The sequence below is a fragment of the Pocillopora verrucosa genome, chromosome 13, assembly GCF_036669915.1.
Source record: "Pocillopora verrucosa isolate sample1 chromosome 13, ASM3666991v2, whole genome shotgun sequence".
In the NCBI taxonomy this organism is placed as follows: domain Eukaryota; kingdom Metazoa; phylum Cnidaria; class Anthozoa; order Scleractinia; family Pocilloporidae; genus Pocillopora; species Pocillopora verrucosa.
In genome coordinates, this window is record NC_089324.1 from 9,367,919 (window position 1) to 9,387,722 (window position 19,804).

General features: G+C 38.1%; 1 pseudogene; it reads right to left on the reverse strand.

Annotated features, from left to right (window-relative positions):
* Positions 1-11,903: 11,903 nt before the first annotated feature.
* LOC136277583 (uncharacterized) lies at positions 11,904-12,488 on the reverse strand (annotated as a pseudogene).
* Positions 12,489-19,804: the final 7,316 nt, after the last annotated feature.

A 19,804-nucleotide genomic window follows, 5' to 3' on the forward strand; every position in this document is an offset into this window, starting at 1 on the left:
CCCACAACTTCTTATCTTTTAGAATAATAATATTTTCAATCGAAAAAAGCTCTTTACAGTAGCCAAGCTTAAAAGCTCTCTTGAACAGCCTGTCTATGCGACTCAGATACTTATGATAATACGCGCAGCCCCATACTTCTACAGCATATGTAAATATAGGTAGAATAAGACTGATAAAGAGAAGATGAAGATGATCCAGCGGCAGTCCATAGAATTTACAAACACGTAAGATGTACAGACGACTACTGGCTTTCGATATAATATTATCAAAATGTAAGTCCCAGTTACACGGATCAGATTGAAAAGTTACACCCAACAACTTCAGACATGGTTTTCGCTCTATAGAAACCAGAGGAGCAGGTAAGGCCTTAGTGGATTTGCCTCTAAGAAGCATCTCCCACGTTTTCTTGAAGTTTAGTTGCATACGATTAGCAGATGTCCATGCGACGATCGATCGGACCTCCTCAGCTGCTAAATTGCCGTTATTAGCCAGCGATTTTACTGGAATACTTAATGTTAAATCATCAGCATATTTCACAAGTAAATTCTGATTTGGTAGAATGGCCTTAATATCATTGACCATAATATAAAATAGTATAGGGCCTAAAACTGTCCCCTGAGGGACACCTCTATTGATATTTACATAGTCCATGACAATGGCATCAACAACAACTCTTTGTTTCCTGTTCTGTAAAAAACTAATAATCCAATTGGTCACGTATGGATTTATATCAAGTGTTTTCAACTTAGAGCAGAGGATATCATGAGGGACCGAATCAAAAGCTTTGCTGAAATCAAAAGAGAAGATTCTAACACAATCAAAACCCGACTCAAGCCATTTCAGCCAAGCATATTGACACTTAATTAAGGCCATTGTCGTATTGTGGCCTTTGCGGTATGCAAACTGGTCGAAGCTAATGAAGTTCTTCATATATTGAGATAATTCTTGTCTGTAAACAAGACGTTCAAAAACCCTCATTATTACATTAGTCAGCGAAATAGGCCGCAACTGTGTGCAATTTTTAAAGTTGGGCTCTTTAGGCAAGGGAGTTATGTCGGCCAATTTCCAAAGATCAGGCACAATGTGATTTTCCAAAGAACAGTTGAAAATATGGGTAACAACAGGAGCGAGGTCGTACGCAAACTCTTTCCAAAACCAGTACGGGATTCCATCTGGACCAGAGGCAGTTCTTTTTAATTTCAGTAGACTCCTGGTAACACTGGAGACCGTTAAAACAGGCATCTCGCTTGATTCCGGGATAGTGACAGTGTCAATGGGTTTATAAAGGGGATCAGTGTTAATGGAACAGAAAAAATTATTGATCTCGCTCGGGGAGATAATTGAGCTTACTTGCGAGTTGGTAGACTTCCTTCCTGTCAGGGAATTGACTGTTGACCACCAAGATTTGGATCCTGCACTATGTTTCTCAAAATTCCCTTTAACTGCTCGAACTTGATTATCTCTGATCAACTTGTTGATTTTCTCTTGAAGAGTTTGGATCTCAATCGAAACAGAATTTCCTGACATGTTACTTCGCCGAATCAATTTTCGCCGTTGGTCCAGTAGATGTTTGATTAGAGGAGAAAAGAACGGGGGGTCCCTATTAGACACACGTACTGATATACCCGGAAAACACTCATCAAACATGGTCTTAATCTTGGTACAAAAAAGATTAAGTTTTCCATTCACATCTCCGCATTGATAAACATTGTCCCAGTTATGAAACTTCAACAGTTTATCCATATCCAGTTTATGATGATCACGAACATCTCTGAACATCACAGTTTTCCTTTCAGCCTTAAGTGGGATTCTGGGATATACCAGGACCAAAGAGTGGTCAGATCGAACTAGTCCTTGAGTGACCGATACTTTCCTCCAAAAATGTGGGACGTTAGTAATCAAAACATCCAAAATTTTGTTCTTTCTTGTCGGTGTATTTACCATCTGGAATAAATTTAGTTGTGTAAGAAAATCATTGTAATCTAGCTGATTGAGGTCACCACAAATTATAAGGTTGCTGTTAGGATTACCAGTCAATAAATGATCACAACTATTTGTTAGATGTTCCAATAAATCATCAGGACAATATGGCGGATCTGGAGGATGATAAACAGCAGCCACATAAAAGCTTGAGTTGGGAGTTGTAATTTTAGCCCACAAACATTCAAAGGCATTATAAAAAACGCTGTCTAATCGTTCCAACAACCAATCGCTCCTACAGACAATAGCAACACCACCGCCTGACCGGTCAGTTCTATCCTTTCGCAAAATTGAGTAATCCTTCGGACAAACGAGATGAGATGGAAAATTTGGTTTAAGCCATGTCTCGGAGATGATGCAAATATCGCAGTTGTTTGAGTGCAATTCCATATGCAAAGCAGAAGCAGCATCAACTTTCACAAGTGATCTTGCATTAATGACCATACATTTGGGGATTATTCGGGGTAAAGAAGAAGAGTGAGTAGAAATGAAATGCAAATTTGTATCCTTGGGTCGAAGTCGTGCGCGTTTGGTCGTTGATAAAAAACAGTGGTCAGTGACACGAACTGGAATCTTGTGATGTTGTTGACGAGATCCAAATCTAGAATTAACACCAGCTCTACGACCTCTAGCTCTATAAATTCCCAATGACTTTAAGCGATGAATAAGATAATAATCCAGTTTAACCTTAGGACAACAGGAGCGAAGTTGAAATAAATTACGTCGACTGAAAGAAAATCTAGGTCTTGAAGTTTGAAGTGAAGCAGTCGGCATGTAGTTAAAATTTTCCGGACCCGGGTTAATTTCAACATCCACTGCAATAGATAGGTCCTTGATGAAACCTCTTTCAGACAGAGCAGCAACCGTCGAACCATGCTTTGACCATTTGGTGATCGGTAACTTAGTTGAGCGTCTTGCAACAGCAAGGTCTTGACCGCAGCAAGAAGCAGAAAATAGCTTTCGACTGACGCTAAAAGGGCCTTTAAAGGTAGATGGAGGCGAACAGATTGAATTGTGCTTGTCAAGATACTGAACGAACAAGGTAACAAAGCACAAAAGCTTAAAAAAACAACAACGACGACAGTAAGCGGCAGCCATCTTGGCGCACATACATTATCTTTTATCTTTCGATAAAGATCGATATCGAGCTATTGTTGAAGGACTGGTCTATGTTCTCCACAATTTCCTTCTATGAGCTGCAAGTATCGAGAAGATGGCGTGGCACTGGCCAACGCCATCTTCTGAAATTCAACCGCTGACCAGCTGCACTCAGCTCATACAGTTACAGAAATCCTTCTCTAAAACACAAAAGCAAATCATCGCAATGCTTTTGAATTCTAAAATTTAGCATTTAAACTCTTTTGAGTGCTGAAATCTACATCTAATGCAAAATGCTAAATAATGCTAGCAATTCTTTTTACAGAAAAAGTGTGAAAAAAATGCTTTTTAAACACATAATGCCAAAAAAAATGCTAGGATAATCGGGAACGGCCTAAACCTGGGTTTTGTGAAAAAAACCTGAGTTTAGGAAAACACTCAGGGGTCTTCATGGTAAAAGAAGACCTGGGTTTTGGAAAAAAAACCTGAGTTCAGGAAAAACTGAGGTTTTTGTGGTGAAAAAATCCTGGGTTTTGGGGAAAAAAAACATGAGTTTTGAAAAATAAAACCTGAGTCCTAAAAAGAAACATACGGTGACCCTTACGGGCCACCGTAGTTTTGTTAATTACCACTTCGGTCACACGAAAGGAAAAAACTTCGAATTCGGACGAGATCTCCTATTTATCTTATTCAATAAATTTTCTCACATGGAATTTAATAAAAAGTGCGGAAAAGGAAAGGAGTTTCCCCTTAGTCATAGCCATATCAAATATTTTTGGCCTTTGCGCGTAATCGATTGCAATTCTTGCGAACGCTTGATCAGCGATCTTACTGACCATCTACTTAATTTTCTTATTGTCAGTAAATTATCTTCTCTTCCAGCTAGCACTAAAGTTTTCAGACGAAATTATTCAAACTTAGACAGGGAAACCTTGATTAGTGATATTCAATCTATAGACTGGAATAGTTTGCTTAAAAAATCTTCTGACCCCAGCAATATGTTTGACAATTTTTTATATTAAGTTATCAGAGGTTGTTGATCTACATGTACCTGTCAAGCAATTATCTAAACAAGATCTCAAAGCTCGATCCCAGCCATGGATTACTTCTGGAATTAGAACCTCCATTAGAATAAAAAATGGCCTATTCAAGAAATTCCTCAAGACAAAATCTATCTACTATCATACAAAATTTAAAATTTACAGGAATAAATTGAATCATTTAATTAAACTAGCCAAGAAAAATTATAATAATTTTTTCTCAGTTCATGAAAATAATGGTAAACGAATCTGGTATGGAATTAACAAATTGTTAAGGTTAAAACCCACGTCAATCAACCTGTCAATAAAATATTGGTAGATAATTGTGAAATAATTGACCAAAAATCAATAGCCAATGCTTTTAATGAGTTTTTTGCTAATATAGGTAGTAATCTTGCTAGCTCCATTCCTAGTGCTACTCAAACTGCTAGGGAGTTCATGTCACCTCCTATTTGTGATAGTTTGTTTTTAGCTCCAGTGACTGCAAATGAAATTGAAGTAGAAATAACCAAACTTAATGCTAGTAAAGCTGTGGGTCCTTTCAGCATTCCTATTGATGTTCTTAAGATTCTTAAGGGTGAATAATCAGGTCCTTTACAGACTATATTCAATACATCTTCTCTTACTGGAACTGTCCCTGAGAAATTTAAGATGGCTAGAGTAATCCCAATTTTTAAGAAAGGATCTCAGACAAACTTGAATAATTATAGACCCATTTCCCTACTCTCTGTTTTTAATAAATTGTTAGAAAAGCTTATGTACAAGCGGATAATTGACTTTCTTAACAAGAGACAACTTATTTATGGTAAACAGTTTGGATTTCGCTCTCACTACTCAATCATGCAGTTCTTGGTATTATTGACCAAGTGCAATTAGCCATTGAAGACCATGATTATTCTTGTGGAATATTCCTAGACTTTAGCAAAGCTTTTATTACTGTTAGTCACCAAATTCTACTCACAAAACTTGACTATTATGGTATCAGAGGTGTTGTTAAGACCTGGTTTATTTCATATTTAGGTAATAGATCTCAGTTTGTTTCTCTTGGTGCTATCACTTCAGACACTCAGATAGTCTCCTGTGGTGTGCCCTAAGGGTCAGTGCTTGGACCACTTTTATTCCTAATCTATGTTAATGATTTTCATAATTGTTCAGCGCTTCTGGATTTCCATCTTTTTGCAGATGATGCAAATTTATTCTTTCAGCATAGGGATATAAAGATGCTTGAAAGTTTGATTAATTCTGAACTTGAGAAAGCTCTTACTTGGCTGTGTGCAAATAAGCATTCATTAAATATTGATAAGTCAAACTTTGTTATTTTCCATCCAATTCAAAGAAAATTGCCTAAACAGGTCATGTTATCTATAAACAATCAGATGTTGACCCAGGAAACTTCCATTAGATACCTTGGAGTTTACATAGATTACAATATTAGTTGGAAGATGCACATTACTAATATTTCTAAAAAAAATCAAGAGAAGTATAGGCATTCTTTCTAAACTAAGTTATTTCTTAAGTACTAAAACACTACTTATTCTGTACTATGCTCTGGTTGACCCTTTTCTCAACTACTGCATAATTGCTTGGGGTAATACCTATCAAACAACTTTGCAACCTTTGTTTATATTACAGAAGAAAGCCTTAAGAATAATCACCTTCTCTAGTTATAACGAACATTCAAGTCCTTTGTTTAAAGATCTAAATGTTGTAAAGTTGTTTGACATCATAACCTTTCAACTTGCAGTATTTATGTACAAGTTTCATAATAATCTTTTACCTCCTGTTTTTGATTCTTACTTTAATTCTGTTAGGATGATACATAATTACAATACCAGATTATCTAGTAAAATTTCCTATGCTATTCCAAAAGTCAGAGCAAATTATGGAATTTTCAATATAAGATTTCAGGGTTCTAAAGTCTGGAATGATGTAAGTGATCACATAAAGCTTCTTCCTTTGAAAAGTTTTAAGAAAAACCTTAAGCTAATCCTTATTGAAAAATACTAATAATTTCCGTAGCCTTCCGTCGTTCTTTACTCTGATTTTCAAAGCGTTTTTTATCTTGTTTGTATGACCTTGAATGTGCATGTCTGTGTGTGTATGTTATTTCTGTATGTGTTTGTGTTTGTCATATCTGACCTAAATCACTGTATTAGATAAATTACCTAGGTATAGCCGCCCTTTTCTTCTAGCCCTTATGGTTATTTGGGGCAGCTAGTACTCCTCTACATCTTTTATTGATATATTCTGTTTATTATTATTGTATCATATTTGGGTACGAATAAATTGTTGTTGTTGTTGTTGTTGTTGTCAATTGTCCGACAACAAAAGGACGCTGAAAGCATAAATTATTCCTTTTGAATTTGCGCAATTCGAAAAGTTACGTATTCTACACATGAGGTTTAAAGTTGAGGAAGAATTTATTCAAATCTAAAGTATAATATAGAATAATATTACTTACCATGTGCACACACTTATTCCGCCATATCGGAATTACGTCACATAAATCCCAAAATCCAATATCCCAATTTCCCAATATCCCAGAGAACATCGGGAGGAAAGCGTATGCACAACAGACGACATGATCATATTTGAAGTCTCACTTCTCAGCAGAAAGGTCATGCTGTTTGCAAGGAGTGATAAGTATGATGACAATGATAATGAAAATCAATCTTTATTGTGGTGGACTACATGCAACGGGTATTTCCTGTCACTGAAGGGAAAATTGTTGCACCTTATTATCCTGTAGTCCATGACATGGTAGAAATCAAAGGGAATTATGAACAAGTCTGGAAAGCCTGGCTTCTAACTCGTGGCACCATTAATGCTCAATGTCTTGTAGAGGATGGAACATAACCTGGAAGGTAGATACCCGAGAGAAGCCCAGTGCAGGTCATTCACTTTAAAAGTATCCTTGGGATTTCAAAAGGCCACTGGCTAGTGGCATATTTTTGTTGGGTTGATGAGGAAAAATGGTTTTTTTAAAGAAGGTGTCACATATCATGATGGTATAATAGTATTTAGAGTTAGTGCATTGATTTACTGCGTTGATTTTCCATCATTTGCGATTGAGTTATTAAAAAAAACGTAGTGAAACAAAATACACTTTATGTACACCAAATTCATGTAAAGAATGTAATAAATCTATCAATGAAATTAAAATTACTGATGTACAATATTAACAGTGATTCTAGAATACATGTAATGATATTGCATCTTAAGGCTTTTATTGGGTTGTTATGTTCTAGAAGTGGTTTTCCAATGATTTAATCAAAAAATCTGGAAGTTTATTTGCTAAATAACTGGTTGATCCAAGTCTGGGTTCTTGGTATTTTATTGGACTGTTGTCTTTTAGGTGTAATATTCCAATAAACTACCATCCAAATACCAACTTGGATTCTCAAATTATTGATATACTAAAAATGTTACATGAAAGATACTTCCTAGTAAGAAATTATGAACTATTCCAATATTTCTCCAATATTGGGGATTCACTTTCAGATGTTTTCCAATGTATTTCTTGTAATAAAAAAACGAATTTATCTACCCGATCGACACTCACTCAATCTCTAACTTATGAGGAATACAGCTGGCAAAGGTATATGTGAGCCTGAACCCTCTACCCCTCTCGCTTTGACCTCCGCTTATGGCGGAAATGAAAAATATAACGTGTAACCATGAGAACCATAGAACTACCGAGAACTACACAATTACCATGGCTAAAAGTATGTGACTATGTAAGTGACTATGTGAGGTCCAAGAGTATAAAAACCATGAGAACTAGAGAACAACTGAGAACTACACAATTACCGTGACTAAGAGTTATGATAGTAAGCAACTCATGACGTCAGCTGTGGCTATTACACAAGAGATCAGCTATCTGATGCTTATCCTCTCTATTGACGTCCGTTTTTCAATATTTAAAGAAGGGATGCTGCAGTTTGCGAATTCTTACATATTATTCTTCACTTAGTTTTGTTCATCAATGTTTGTGTTCAATCTTGCGCCTTCGCGGCATTTCTCTGCTTTTAACAATACTTTCCAGGCTTCTCTCTACGTTGAGGCATTCTAGCCATTCCACAAGCCTTTGATACAGATTATGTAGGCAGCAGGAAATACTCTCACCAAAAATTCCCCGATTTTCGATGAGTTACGGTTCTTTATAAAGGGTATGTCAGCAATTCGCCTGGCAGTAGTGAGCTTGCTCGTCTCAGATTTGTTTGGCACTTTTCTTGGTCATTATCCAAAAAGACAACGGTTCTTTGGAATGCGCGCGTGTTGTCATTTATCTCGAGAAGTTTTAACTTAAAGACCTATGTGCTCACTGCACTCAAACGGACCTCGATGACACAAAACCACCCTTGTTTAACGGCACCCCCATGTCACCTTGGCTTGTCGCTGTGGGACATTTACATTAAAAGCTAAACAATTTTGGGATCATTAACCACAAACACGCTAAGTCAATCTTTTTACTTTGTTCAACTGTACTTTCAATAGATGAAACTGGTTAGGGACCTTTTTTCCAGCAAATGTTGTCCGCACATAGACAAATTCACATTTGCAGAATGGAGACTCAATTCTTTGGAGAGGAAATGTGACCCTGGGTACCTGCAACTGTCATTTTGCGGGTCAATTGTGATCTGATCAGTTTTAATTTTTATTTATGAATACACAGCTGATTGTCCAGGAAATGCAAATTTCCTTTTAAGGTCCACAAGTTTATAATTATAGTTTATTCATCAGTTGGTCTTTGGTGATTTCGCCAAAAAGCAAATTTTGCTTGGACCCAATCACTTTGCTGCTATATTCACGGTCAGATTCGCTATGTCTCATAATCATTTTAATGTATGGTAAGTCTTTTTGTTGCCATTGTGATAATTTTTGTCTTTCTGCAATGCAGCGAAAAGTACTTCTATGAGAGAAATTTCTAAAACAAAAAGGCTTAACACGACGTTTATGGCAAATGACCAACAACATTTGGGTCATTTGTCAGGCAGAAGTTGTTTTTAACTGTGGGACTATATTTACGTTGCTTGGAAACAAGTGATTATGGAGTGACTTTCTAATCTTTTGTTGGGAGTAAGAGAAGAAAGGTTTAAATATTGATGCCAGGAAAACCAGAGTTCTTCTTTGACATTTCCCATAACAGTTGACCTTTTACTTTGAAGCCCATCGATAATGATGAAGCCTGAAACTCTGACTTGTGGGCATTAGGCTGTCATCACTGCCTCGTGACACTCGTAGGCATCGAGAATGTCCTCAAACATCCACTTTGCAAAGCAGTGATCAGGACAGGTGCTGCTCTTCAACGTAGACATTTTCCATAACAGTTGACCTTATACTTTGAAGCCCATCGATAATGGTGAAGCCTGAAACTCTGACTTGTGGGCATTAGGCTGTCATCACTGCCTCGTGACACTCGTAGACATCGAAAATGTCCTCAAACATCCACTTTGCAAAGCAGTGATCAGGACAGGTGCTACTCTTCAACATAGCACTCGAGGACATCATCGGAAACTTTGATGTTAATTGTAAAAATAGCAGTTGTCTGTGGACAGGAAAGTGTAGCAAATGCAGTGTGCAAATGAAAGTGTAGTAAATGAAGAGTGCAGAGAGGTAGGAGCAAGGTAGGGGATGGCACACATCTCCCAATGTGCAAAGCAGAAAGTCCCTTGCCAGGAATGTAGAAGGAAGGTGCAAGAGGAACGTTTTGAAGAGCATGCTGCTTCCCTTTGATCGAATAAGACAATTACCTGTCCATTAAGGTGGGGAACAAGCCTTCCATGGTAAGCTATTGTCACCTAAATAAATAAATCAACAGTCAAATGGTTATTTAAGGTCAACAAGAATATTGAAAGGTAGGGTTGCCAGCTCTCTTCTAGTCCCCACTTTATTTCTTTAACAGGCTCTACTAGTAGAAATAAAAGGGAGATTCCGGCGCATTTTGAAAAATATCCTTGATTTTAAGGCAACTTATGAATTTTTTAACCTCTAAATCAACGTTGATTTCAACCTTGATTTCAAAAACACATTTCTGGCACATTTTTAAAAACAACCTTGATTTCAAGGCAACTTGAATTTTTCTCATGTGAATAAATTCACAGTGTCTCACTCGTTAGTCCTGAGAAGGGTGCAAATACTATTCCCTTGAACGATAGGGTGTTACTTCAGGAGGAACGATCTGAAGCTCCTCTCTGATGAAACCACACTTTGATCTATCTTTCAGGGAGTAAAGAACAGGCTCGCCTTTATCCACAAGTGATTTTTCAATATTGAAGACCTTCAGAGACCAGATTGGATCTGTGGCTCTTCTTTGTCCACCTTCCCGCTCACCAGCGGCATAGAGATATCTCACATTCTTTGAGGAGTCGATTTGCTTTTCCTTCAGGCTAACTGGTCTTGAATTAATTGTTGTCAACCACCTTCTCTCTGATTGCATCTACAGGTTTATTTTCAGTTAATCTTGTCTCTTTACTATTCAAAGCCAATACAACTTCTGGAAGCCTCTTCACCCATTCGGTTGATCGCTTTCCCTCTTTGAAGTTCATCTCTAAACTTTATTGAAAAGTGAAGAGGCATTCATAAGAAACGACTGGTGGCCAATCCCAAAGCCAAAGGCATTCATCCGACGTAGATCATCTCACCTTGCTTTTGTTAAACACTGGGCTGGTAGAAGTTGGAATGCTGTAGTTCCCTCAGATCAAGCTCTTAATTATGTGCCCCGTTGTACAGCTCCAAATCATTATGTTTCCACAAAATTCTGTTTTGTCTGCTCCTTGACTCTGTCATTAGTTGTGACCCAATCAAGAAGCTTGGTTTGATTTTCTTGATTCTCTTCATAGGCTGCTTGGTACTTCTCCATAGCTAGATCATGCCTCTTTTCTTCTTGGCACTATTCTGGTCTCCATTCAAATACAAATAAATACAAAGGCCGCATCGATGATCGCTCCCCCAATCATTACTTCTATGCTTGCCATTTTATTTATCTGCATCATTGTTTTAAAAAATCGACAAGTATTAATAATAAAACTTTTGACAAAGTTCTACCTCTTCAAGGTCTGAATTCTTTGCTTCTGCCTCTATATGACTAAGAGAGAATATTAAGACATTCTCAATGATTGTGCAGACTGCTGCTAACTTAACTGCTTTCATTGTAAATCAGCTGAACATTTTCAAGATGGTAAAATCTTTTCATCTTTAAGATACTGTTTTTTGCCACGATTGACGAAGCAATCATGACAGTGAACTTCACATAGTTCATTACATTTGAAATTGGATCAGAAGTCATCGGTTCTTCGATGGCTTTCTTTGCAACCCATCCAATTCCGGCAGCCAACCCAGTCAATGTAGCTGACAGGAAAAAAGTATCACTCCATTGGCTTTACTCTAACAGGAAGCCTCAAAGGGGTAAGCCCTGAAGGCCAAACGCTGATTCCCTTATGGCTTGTGCTGAATGCTAAATTTACGAGTTCATTTGTCCTCTGCTTCACATCTCTCAAAGCAGTGCAATCATTTAGAATGATCATTTTATATGATATTTGTTCCCTCATAAACATAACTGATAATCTCAAGCCAATCATCAATCTGGCTTTGGAGTGGAATTAAGATAGGTAGGTCTCTATCATTTTCTGCGAAGCCATCATACGTCTTGCTGTGGATGAATGTGGATAGAGGACAACCAAGTAATCGAATTTTGTTCTCTTTTGTTGTCTTTCCTGAGTTTGTTGGTCCAACTATTCATGCATTAAATGGAATGTTATCAGGATTCATATTTTTTGATTAATTTAATTGATAAGCCCTTCAAGCCGAGCCTTATGGCAGACCCCAAAGGGACGAGCTGCAGAGCAGTAGTGACCATAAGCAAAAGTTGATATCTTTTCTACTCTTATTATTCTCTTATCATCTTTAGCACTTAAAGCTATCTTGTTGCTGGTCTCGGTTCATTTTCCTCGTTTGCATGTTTTCCGCTGAATAAGCATTCCTTGTAGTCATCGTGAGTGACATTCTACTTTATTACAGCCTTCTTAATCCCTTTTCACTTGTTCTCCTCTTTTGGCCCACAGAGCCTTGCTTCGCTTCCCACAAACATCTTGTAGCTGTAGAGTTTTGTTCTCCAACGAACTCTTCAATGATCTTCCCACCAGCTTCATCTTTCATCATTCCCATAACCTTCTTGGGGAAGTTGCTTGTGTTGAACCTTGCTTCAAGATCACATATTGCATACATCTGCAGAAGTCTTCACTTGCAATCTCATGGGCAAGACTGTCCGTCTCTGTGAAGAGAAATTTTACACGATCTCCCTACTCCCTCTTTATTTAGTTATAGTGGAAGTCATACATCAGAGTCATGCTGATATCGAGGATGCTCATTAGACCGCCCATTCTCAATAGAGGGACTTATTAAATGCCAGTTTAGTTCGCTTCATGTGGATTGCAACAAGGTCTTCTTCAATTATCATGCAATGCTTGAACTTTGCTTTTGCTCTGAGTTACGATGCTTTCTTCAGGTTGTTGACTAGCCTCACATCCACACGATTCCTGATATTTTTTCATAGTTTTTCCAGAGACAGAGTTGTTCATCTGGAAGAGATCTTTATCGAATTCACTTGTTGCTTTCGCGCGCAGCTTAGTGTTGGGCTCAATGTAATCTCTCATCCAAGGATTTTTAATGAAACTGATTCCTTTACGAATCTTTTTGATCCTCAAGTACGAGCAGGAGAACGTCTGTCTTGAGACAAGGGTCATGGTAATCACCCATGGTCTTCATATTTAACTCTTCCAAGCAGTTGTGTTTCTTTTCACCATCTGCTAGCTCTTTGAGCGGGGGGCTGTGAGGCACCTCATGCCAGGGACCGCTTAGGCCACTTTGCTGCCCCTGACTGTAAACCTTATTCGGGATTCCATTGACAATCACTTTCACTTCGGTGATGTCGAGATTAAGGGCCGGTTATTTGAACGAAGTTTAGACAGCGTTTATGAAAGTCATGGTCTAACCCATGTTTAACCATGAATATTGATTATTTAAACGTTGTTCTTCCATAACTGTGTGTTAGACTTTGTCTTTCAAAATTTCTTCCCAAGCATTTGCTTTCTTTCTCAACGTTTTATTATCGTAGCCTTTACTTTCCACTTCTGGGAATTCTCTTCCAAATTCTGCCACCAAAAGCTTTTCTTCCTCACTAAAATTGGGCGTTCGACGGGATTTAGAGGCCATAATGAGTCAGAACCTCCAATATGGGAATGTGCATACAAATAACACCACAGACAATACATTTCCTCGTGAGACATTATCTAGCCATTGACAAGAAAAAAACAGTTCAAGGGCGTTTTAATAATGTGTTTTAAACATGGTTTAACCATTGTTTATCGAGACAACGTCTAAACCGCGGCTCGGCCCTAAACACGGTTTAACTTAGACTTCGTTTAAATAACCGGCTCTAAATGTCTTCTCACTGTCTCTCGCACCACCAACATTGGCTCGTAAAAAAGAAGTCCCTTTATTTACTTCCATAGAACATTGATTCTCTCACTGATGGTCGTGTCTGATCCCTTATTTTCTGAGATTGTGTTGAGATGAGTGACGTGCTCGTACATGAATCTCTTTCCATTTACGTAATCACACAAGTTCTTGACTATGAATGACTTCATACTCGAGCTGAATGTTAGTCAATTCATATCTAAGCTGTCTCGTCACGTTTCCCAACATCACATGAATGAATTTCTTTTTGTTCTTATTTCTCGTTAATTTTTTCCGACGCGTTTCGTCTCTAGCTGAGAATTCTGTCGGGAATGATTAAAACTAATATTGGACAGTATATAAACACATTCATGCGCTTCAGTTTAACTTCCCAAGGGAGTCGATAATAACTGAAACACGCTGTAAACGGATGTTACAGGAAACGCCTTAATTTATATACTATTATATTTTGGAAACCGTACGATTAGCGCTAATTGTTGCGAATCAATAAACAAAGACTTTGTTTCTTCATTATTTAATTGAGATGACTTTGTTTCTTTTTTGTTTAATTAAGATGAAATGACTGTTCAGATCAACAGATTTGATCTGGTAAATTTGCCTCTGTTAGAAATACAAAAAGCTAGCCTTCACGTTTTTGAAGTTCTGCCGTTAGCCAATTCGCCAGTCAGGTCAGTCTTTTCCAATCTATACTAATAAAGTATGCTTTCCATTTAAGTATGTTTTAAGTAACGCTCGTTTCTATCTTGCAATTTTACCAGCGTCGATAACGGTTTGTTTACGGGCGTCCATTTTTGATATGCGGGGTTAGGGAGTTGTAGGACAGACATATAGACATACAAACACACTTTCCATCCTAAATGAGGGTACATAACAACCTGACTTTTTATAACCAAAACCTAACTTTTTAGAAATCATAGAGATAAGAAGAAGTTCAAGTTGTTTTATTTTCAACTGTGAAGGCAAATATACTTCGTCCGTTATAACAAAGGGTAAGAAGAAATCACACTTACCTCGGGCTGTTAAATTTTATTGAGAAGTTGCTAGTAAAAACAATAGGCTGTTTTACTGAAATATCAAACTTACCTTTCACTAGTGAATAATTTAGTTGCTTTTGTTCACAATGAGGTCACACTGCGGTGTTTTATTCCTTTGTATATAACAACCGTGTGGAAAAGAAGTAACTTACATATAAGTGTGATATTCTTAGTTAGGAAGTGAGAACCTCGCAAAATCATCGAGATTTGGACCTACTTTCGCAAGCGCTGTCTGACTAAACTAAAAAAGGGAAAGAATAAAACATGGCCTTACGTCAGTATGCCGCCCTAGAGCAAGGTCCCACGGTGAATTTAATACAATGCCTCTTTAGTGCCTCTTTAATGCTTCTTTTATCATGGGTGTGTATTGGCAAGAAGGCCCTTTAATGCTTTCCTTTCTCATCTTACGTGGTAACAACTTTTACAAACGGGGTAATATTCCAGAGTATACAAAACATGTTTCTACGTTGAAGCTGTCATCTTTAGTTCCAAATGTTTGTAGCACAATTTTCATTTTAACTTTACTGCGACGTCATTAAATTTCATATTAAGCTAACGAAACGCAGTTATGTCTGCAATCGAAATTATAATATTATAGAATCTCTGAATAACAATGGGTAAAGCAATCCAAGAGTAACAAAAACAAAACCTCTTAGCGGAAAAAAAAGCTCGCAAAAAGCATTGTAAATCACTATAACAATGAAAAACGTACCCAAGCTGTTGTTTCAGAGCAGGATTTTCCCATAGAAGAGCTCCTTAATCTTAACTGATTCATGAATAAGTTAAAACTGGCCATTTCAATATGTCCAAAAATGATAAAGGGTCTTTTCTTTTCAACACTGTACAGGCGCTGCAGAGGATGCAGAAAAAGAAGAAGTGTGAGATCAAACAGTTTTCTCAAGGGGTTCCTCAGAGAGCCACTTGGTAAACTGCTGCTGACGATTTATTTTTCCTCTGCTGAAGACTCTCACCGACGAATTTCCAGGCACCTTGGTTTGAATGCAAGCTTGGTATGTAAGATTACAGAATGTCTGCTCGAGAGACCTTCAGGCCAGGCAAATCACGCCGTTTGGTGGACCTGGGGCTGTAGTTAAATATGACGAGAGCAAATTCTACTATAAGTTGAAAATCTACCTATTTTTTAGTATATTTGTTTTTATGATTGGCCATTCAAACTCCGAATATCCTTTGCTATTCACCTCCGAGAAAGTTGCGCAGAATTTGCACCCAAAAATTATTGTAATCGTTACAAGAATAAGGCCTAGTTCAAACGTCGATCTTACCCACAATTCAAGAAAGATCGCTTACGTGCCATGCGCGAAAGCCTTCGAACCATTCAAACAATATGGCGGGAAAGGAGGAAGGCTCGTGCTCCTCTTGTTTTAAATTGATAATTGTTGCAAACATTTTCCCACCAGCCAGAATTTCTTTTCAGTCGACGACACGAACGAACTGGACGAGGAACTGTGATGTTCCTTTGGGAAATAAGCAATAATAGAAGGCAAGCCAAATTCAAAACTCGTCTTCTCCTGGCAGCAAGGTTGTTTAATGCTAACTGCATCTTGAGTCGCCTTTTTCTACCCTCCTTAATCGCATTTGCAAGAAAAACAAGCTCTTCATTTCCACAAGTTGTGCTTCCCGCATTTTTTTCCGCCATTTTGGTAGGCATTAACCGCTGACTACAATGGAGTTATGTTCAGTTTTGCAATTAGGATCGACTAAATTCGGATCGACGTTTGAATCAACTGCCGCTCTTAATTATTCGAGTCGACCCAAATTGCAATTAGGTTCGGTACATGTAAAGATCGACGTTTGAACTAGGCCTAAATGAGTTGTGAAAAAATAATTTTTTTGTTCTATATTATCTCACTGTCTTAGTTATACTAGAACAACTACTTACAAAGCCTTGATCCTCTGGAACATGTTGCTCGAAAGCGAAATAGATGGGAATGACAACAAAAAGTACTCAGATCTCTCGCTTTAATATCGTAATTAGTTTATAAAGGTGAATGATAATCGCACATAGCTGGGAAAAAGCTGAGACAGACATTAAAAGGACAAACTGAAAATTATCAGCTAAATATCATTCATTTCATCATTCTAGTGCAACAGGGGAAGACGTGTGGTCATAGTTACGACCCAACATTTGCCTGGACAGGGCTACTTCCCGGTAGTTGAAAGACAGGATATGGTCACCCTCCATCCCATCATTTCGAGGTGTGTTCGCCCTGGAACGGAAGTGCACTCAGATGACTGGGCCTCTCACCGACAGATGGACCGAAGAATAAACAACATAAGTGCACATCAAATAGTTGTCCACCGACTCAACTTTGTGAACCCAGTCACTGGGGTGCACACCCAAGGAATTAAGTCCTGCTGGAACACTTTAAAACTGGGCCAGAAAACACACTGAGGGATAAGAAGGGAAGACATGCTGTCCTACCTCGACGAGTAAATGTGGCGTCAGTGGAGAGCGGGAACCCCTCAGCAAGCCATGCAGAACTTTTTGGCCATTTTAGCCAATCAATATTTAGTTAATTATTTGGTCTTGTAAATATGCAATACTTTTTTAAGTTTCATCCGTTTTACTTTGAATTTCGGTAAAGATGAGAACGAAAAACAATCAAGCTACATCCATGACCTCGTTGAATAGATTTTTGTAGGTTAGGTCTACTGACCACACTGATCCGGAAAGATTTTCCACCAAAAAGAAGAATTTTTAATGCAACTTTAATCAATCAATCAGAGGGTTAATCAGAGGGTTAATTCATAAGGGTGTGTTTTCTTTTCTTTTCTTTAAAAACCCTTCTGAAAAGTTACAGGTACAATTTAAAGTGATATCTCAATGCAAATTGTTGAATCTGACCCTGAAGTGTTGTAGAAAAAGCCGGAACGCACGCGAGCGAAAAGAAGGGCGTCCCTATCTTGGAGCAAGAGAATCGCTAAAATGAAAAACGGTAGTGTTGTGCACCCATGTAGCGGACACGGGGTGTTGTGCACCCATGTAGCGGACACGGGGTGTTGTGCACCCATGTAGCGGACACGGGGTGTTGTGCACCCATGTAGCGGACACGGGGTGTTGTGCACGGGAGTTCGGGGAGTGTCAACCACAGTGTAGGAATCGACAACACAAGTTGATTGAACATCGTTTAATTCTATCGTCTGAATATCAGACATGTGGTGAAAACTAAAAATGGGGTAATTGCAACGTACAAGATTAAAAAATGGGCTCAGACTAATTACAAAATAGGCGAAATCGAAAAGAAAACAAAACTAAATCCTGTCTTTAAGGGCTTAGAGAAACTGTAACTCTACGTAACTGGAACAATCTTATTTAAAAAGAAACTCTGATCTGACTCTGTCGATCTCCAGACTCCAACTGACTCGATACCTAAGGGGCATACCACTAAAGGGGTATGATTCACGCGTACAATTGTAAACTGATTTATCAGGAATGCTAGCTGAGTAATTCAAACTGTGAACAGAAGTATACTGTTTCTGGAAAATAGGGGCGTGAACTGATAGGGAAACAAAACAGAACTTTCTCTACTTTAACTCAAAACAAGGCGATTACGTAATCAGTCTTCGAATGTTTATTACAGCTTGAATGGGATAATTTCTCTTTTCAACGCATTTCATCCACTTCTTAACAAAGAATTACGAAGTACTCATCATTAACCCTTCATTGGTTTCTTGGGTAATCTAATACCGCGAAAAGTTTATCTTTGTAATGCACAGCCGAGTAAATATTCTTCACATCTCGTGTCATGTAACTCGACAAGTTAAGAGCATAATTCATGACTGAGAAGATCAATTTCTTGTCCTGTTCTTGGTTCGTTTAAGTGATTATTCCCGAATCCCGCTCCTCAAAATCGCCGATTCTCGTGTCCCATTCATACGCATCTCACTCCCTACTTACTTTAAATTCTCGCTTCCCGGCCTCTAAATAAGCCAAATCCCGGATCCCGAAAAACCTATTCAAGACCCTTAACTTTCATAAGAACCAATTTTCCAGAGAGATCATTAACATTATTTACGGTTCTAAGGAAAGCATTGACACTTATGTTTACATGTAGTTTCGACAGTAATAGTCATTAAAGTACCGACATACAGGTGTTTGATGAAAGGCAAAGTAACAAGCAAAATGTAATAGTTGAAATACTAGAACGAAAGAACTTGTATAAATCGGAAATGGTTGACATGAAAATTTTATGCGTAAAAGTGTTCCAAATAAACACAGGGAAATATCAGTAAATTTCCCGTGACAGTTAGTGGCTTTCTGAGAATCGCCCAAGACGGGAAACATCACCCATTATTGTGTGATGTGCTTCTAAATAACAAACATAGCAAATTGGTACAAAGAACGTCTATCATCATAATTTTAATCAAGCTAGCCTACTTAGTACAAGTACTAGAACATCTGCAGACATGTCATGCTGGTTAAGTTCCATATTACAAGTAAAAGTATAGTTTGTCACGATTGGTACTTTACCTGTTACTTAATAAGTTAGATCAGTTGTTCTATTGCTCAGCTTGCTAGCACACAAACTGCATTTCCTTCTTAGAAGCTAGTTTTCTTTCCTCCCATCTTCCCAGTGCCTCATTTTGCTGGTCTCAGTATGTGCTCGGGGGCTTACTGTAATCTGTGACACGTGCATCTTTTTATGGCGGGAAAAATATTGTGCGTAGTGTTAACCACTCAAAGCAGTATGGCGTTCAAGTTGCCATCGTTTGGGTTATTTGAGCGTACAAAGAGAAGTCCATCGTTGGATGATTTCCCTCGTTTTCTGTGGAGTGATCCAGCTGACAAGGAGGCGAGGAAGTTTTGGATGTGTGTTCACTGCAAAACGAAGTGATGGAGAGTCCGCGAAACGCGTTTTTTCATTAAGGAAGCTCGAATCCTTAAATTGCATTGCCACAGAAATATCGTGGAAATGAAAGCTGTTTGTTAAAGTCCTCTTGCCATGATGCCCGAGTAGGTTTTTTTTTATTTTGCGCCGGTTGGCATTGAAGGTCGCGTAAGCTCTCTCCAGGATTATTTCGATTTCATGTCTGGCAAGGAAGAGATGATACCATCTTTAATTTGTTTGCACATCGAGATCCCAGAGGACATAGCTCTTGGTGTACAGTATCTGCATGATCAGAACATTGTGCACAGAGATATTAAGTTAGGA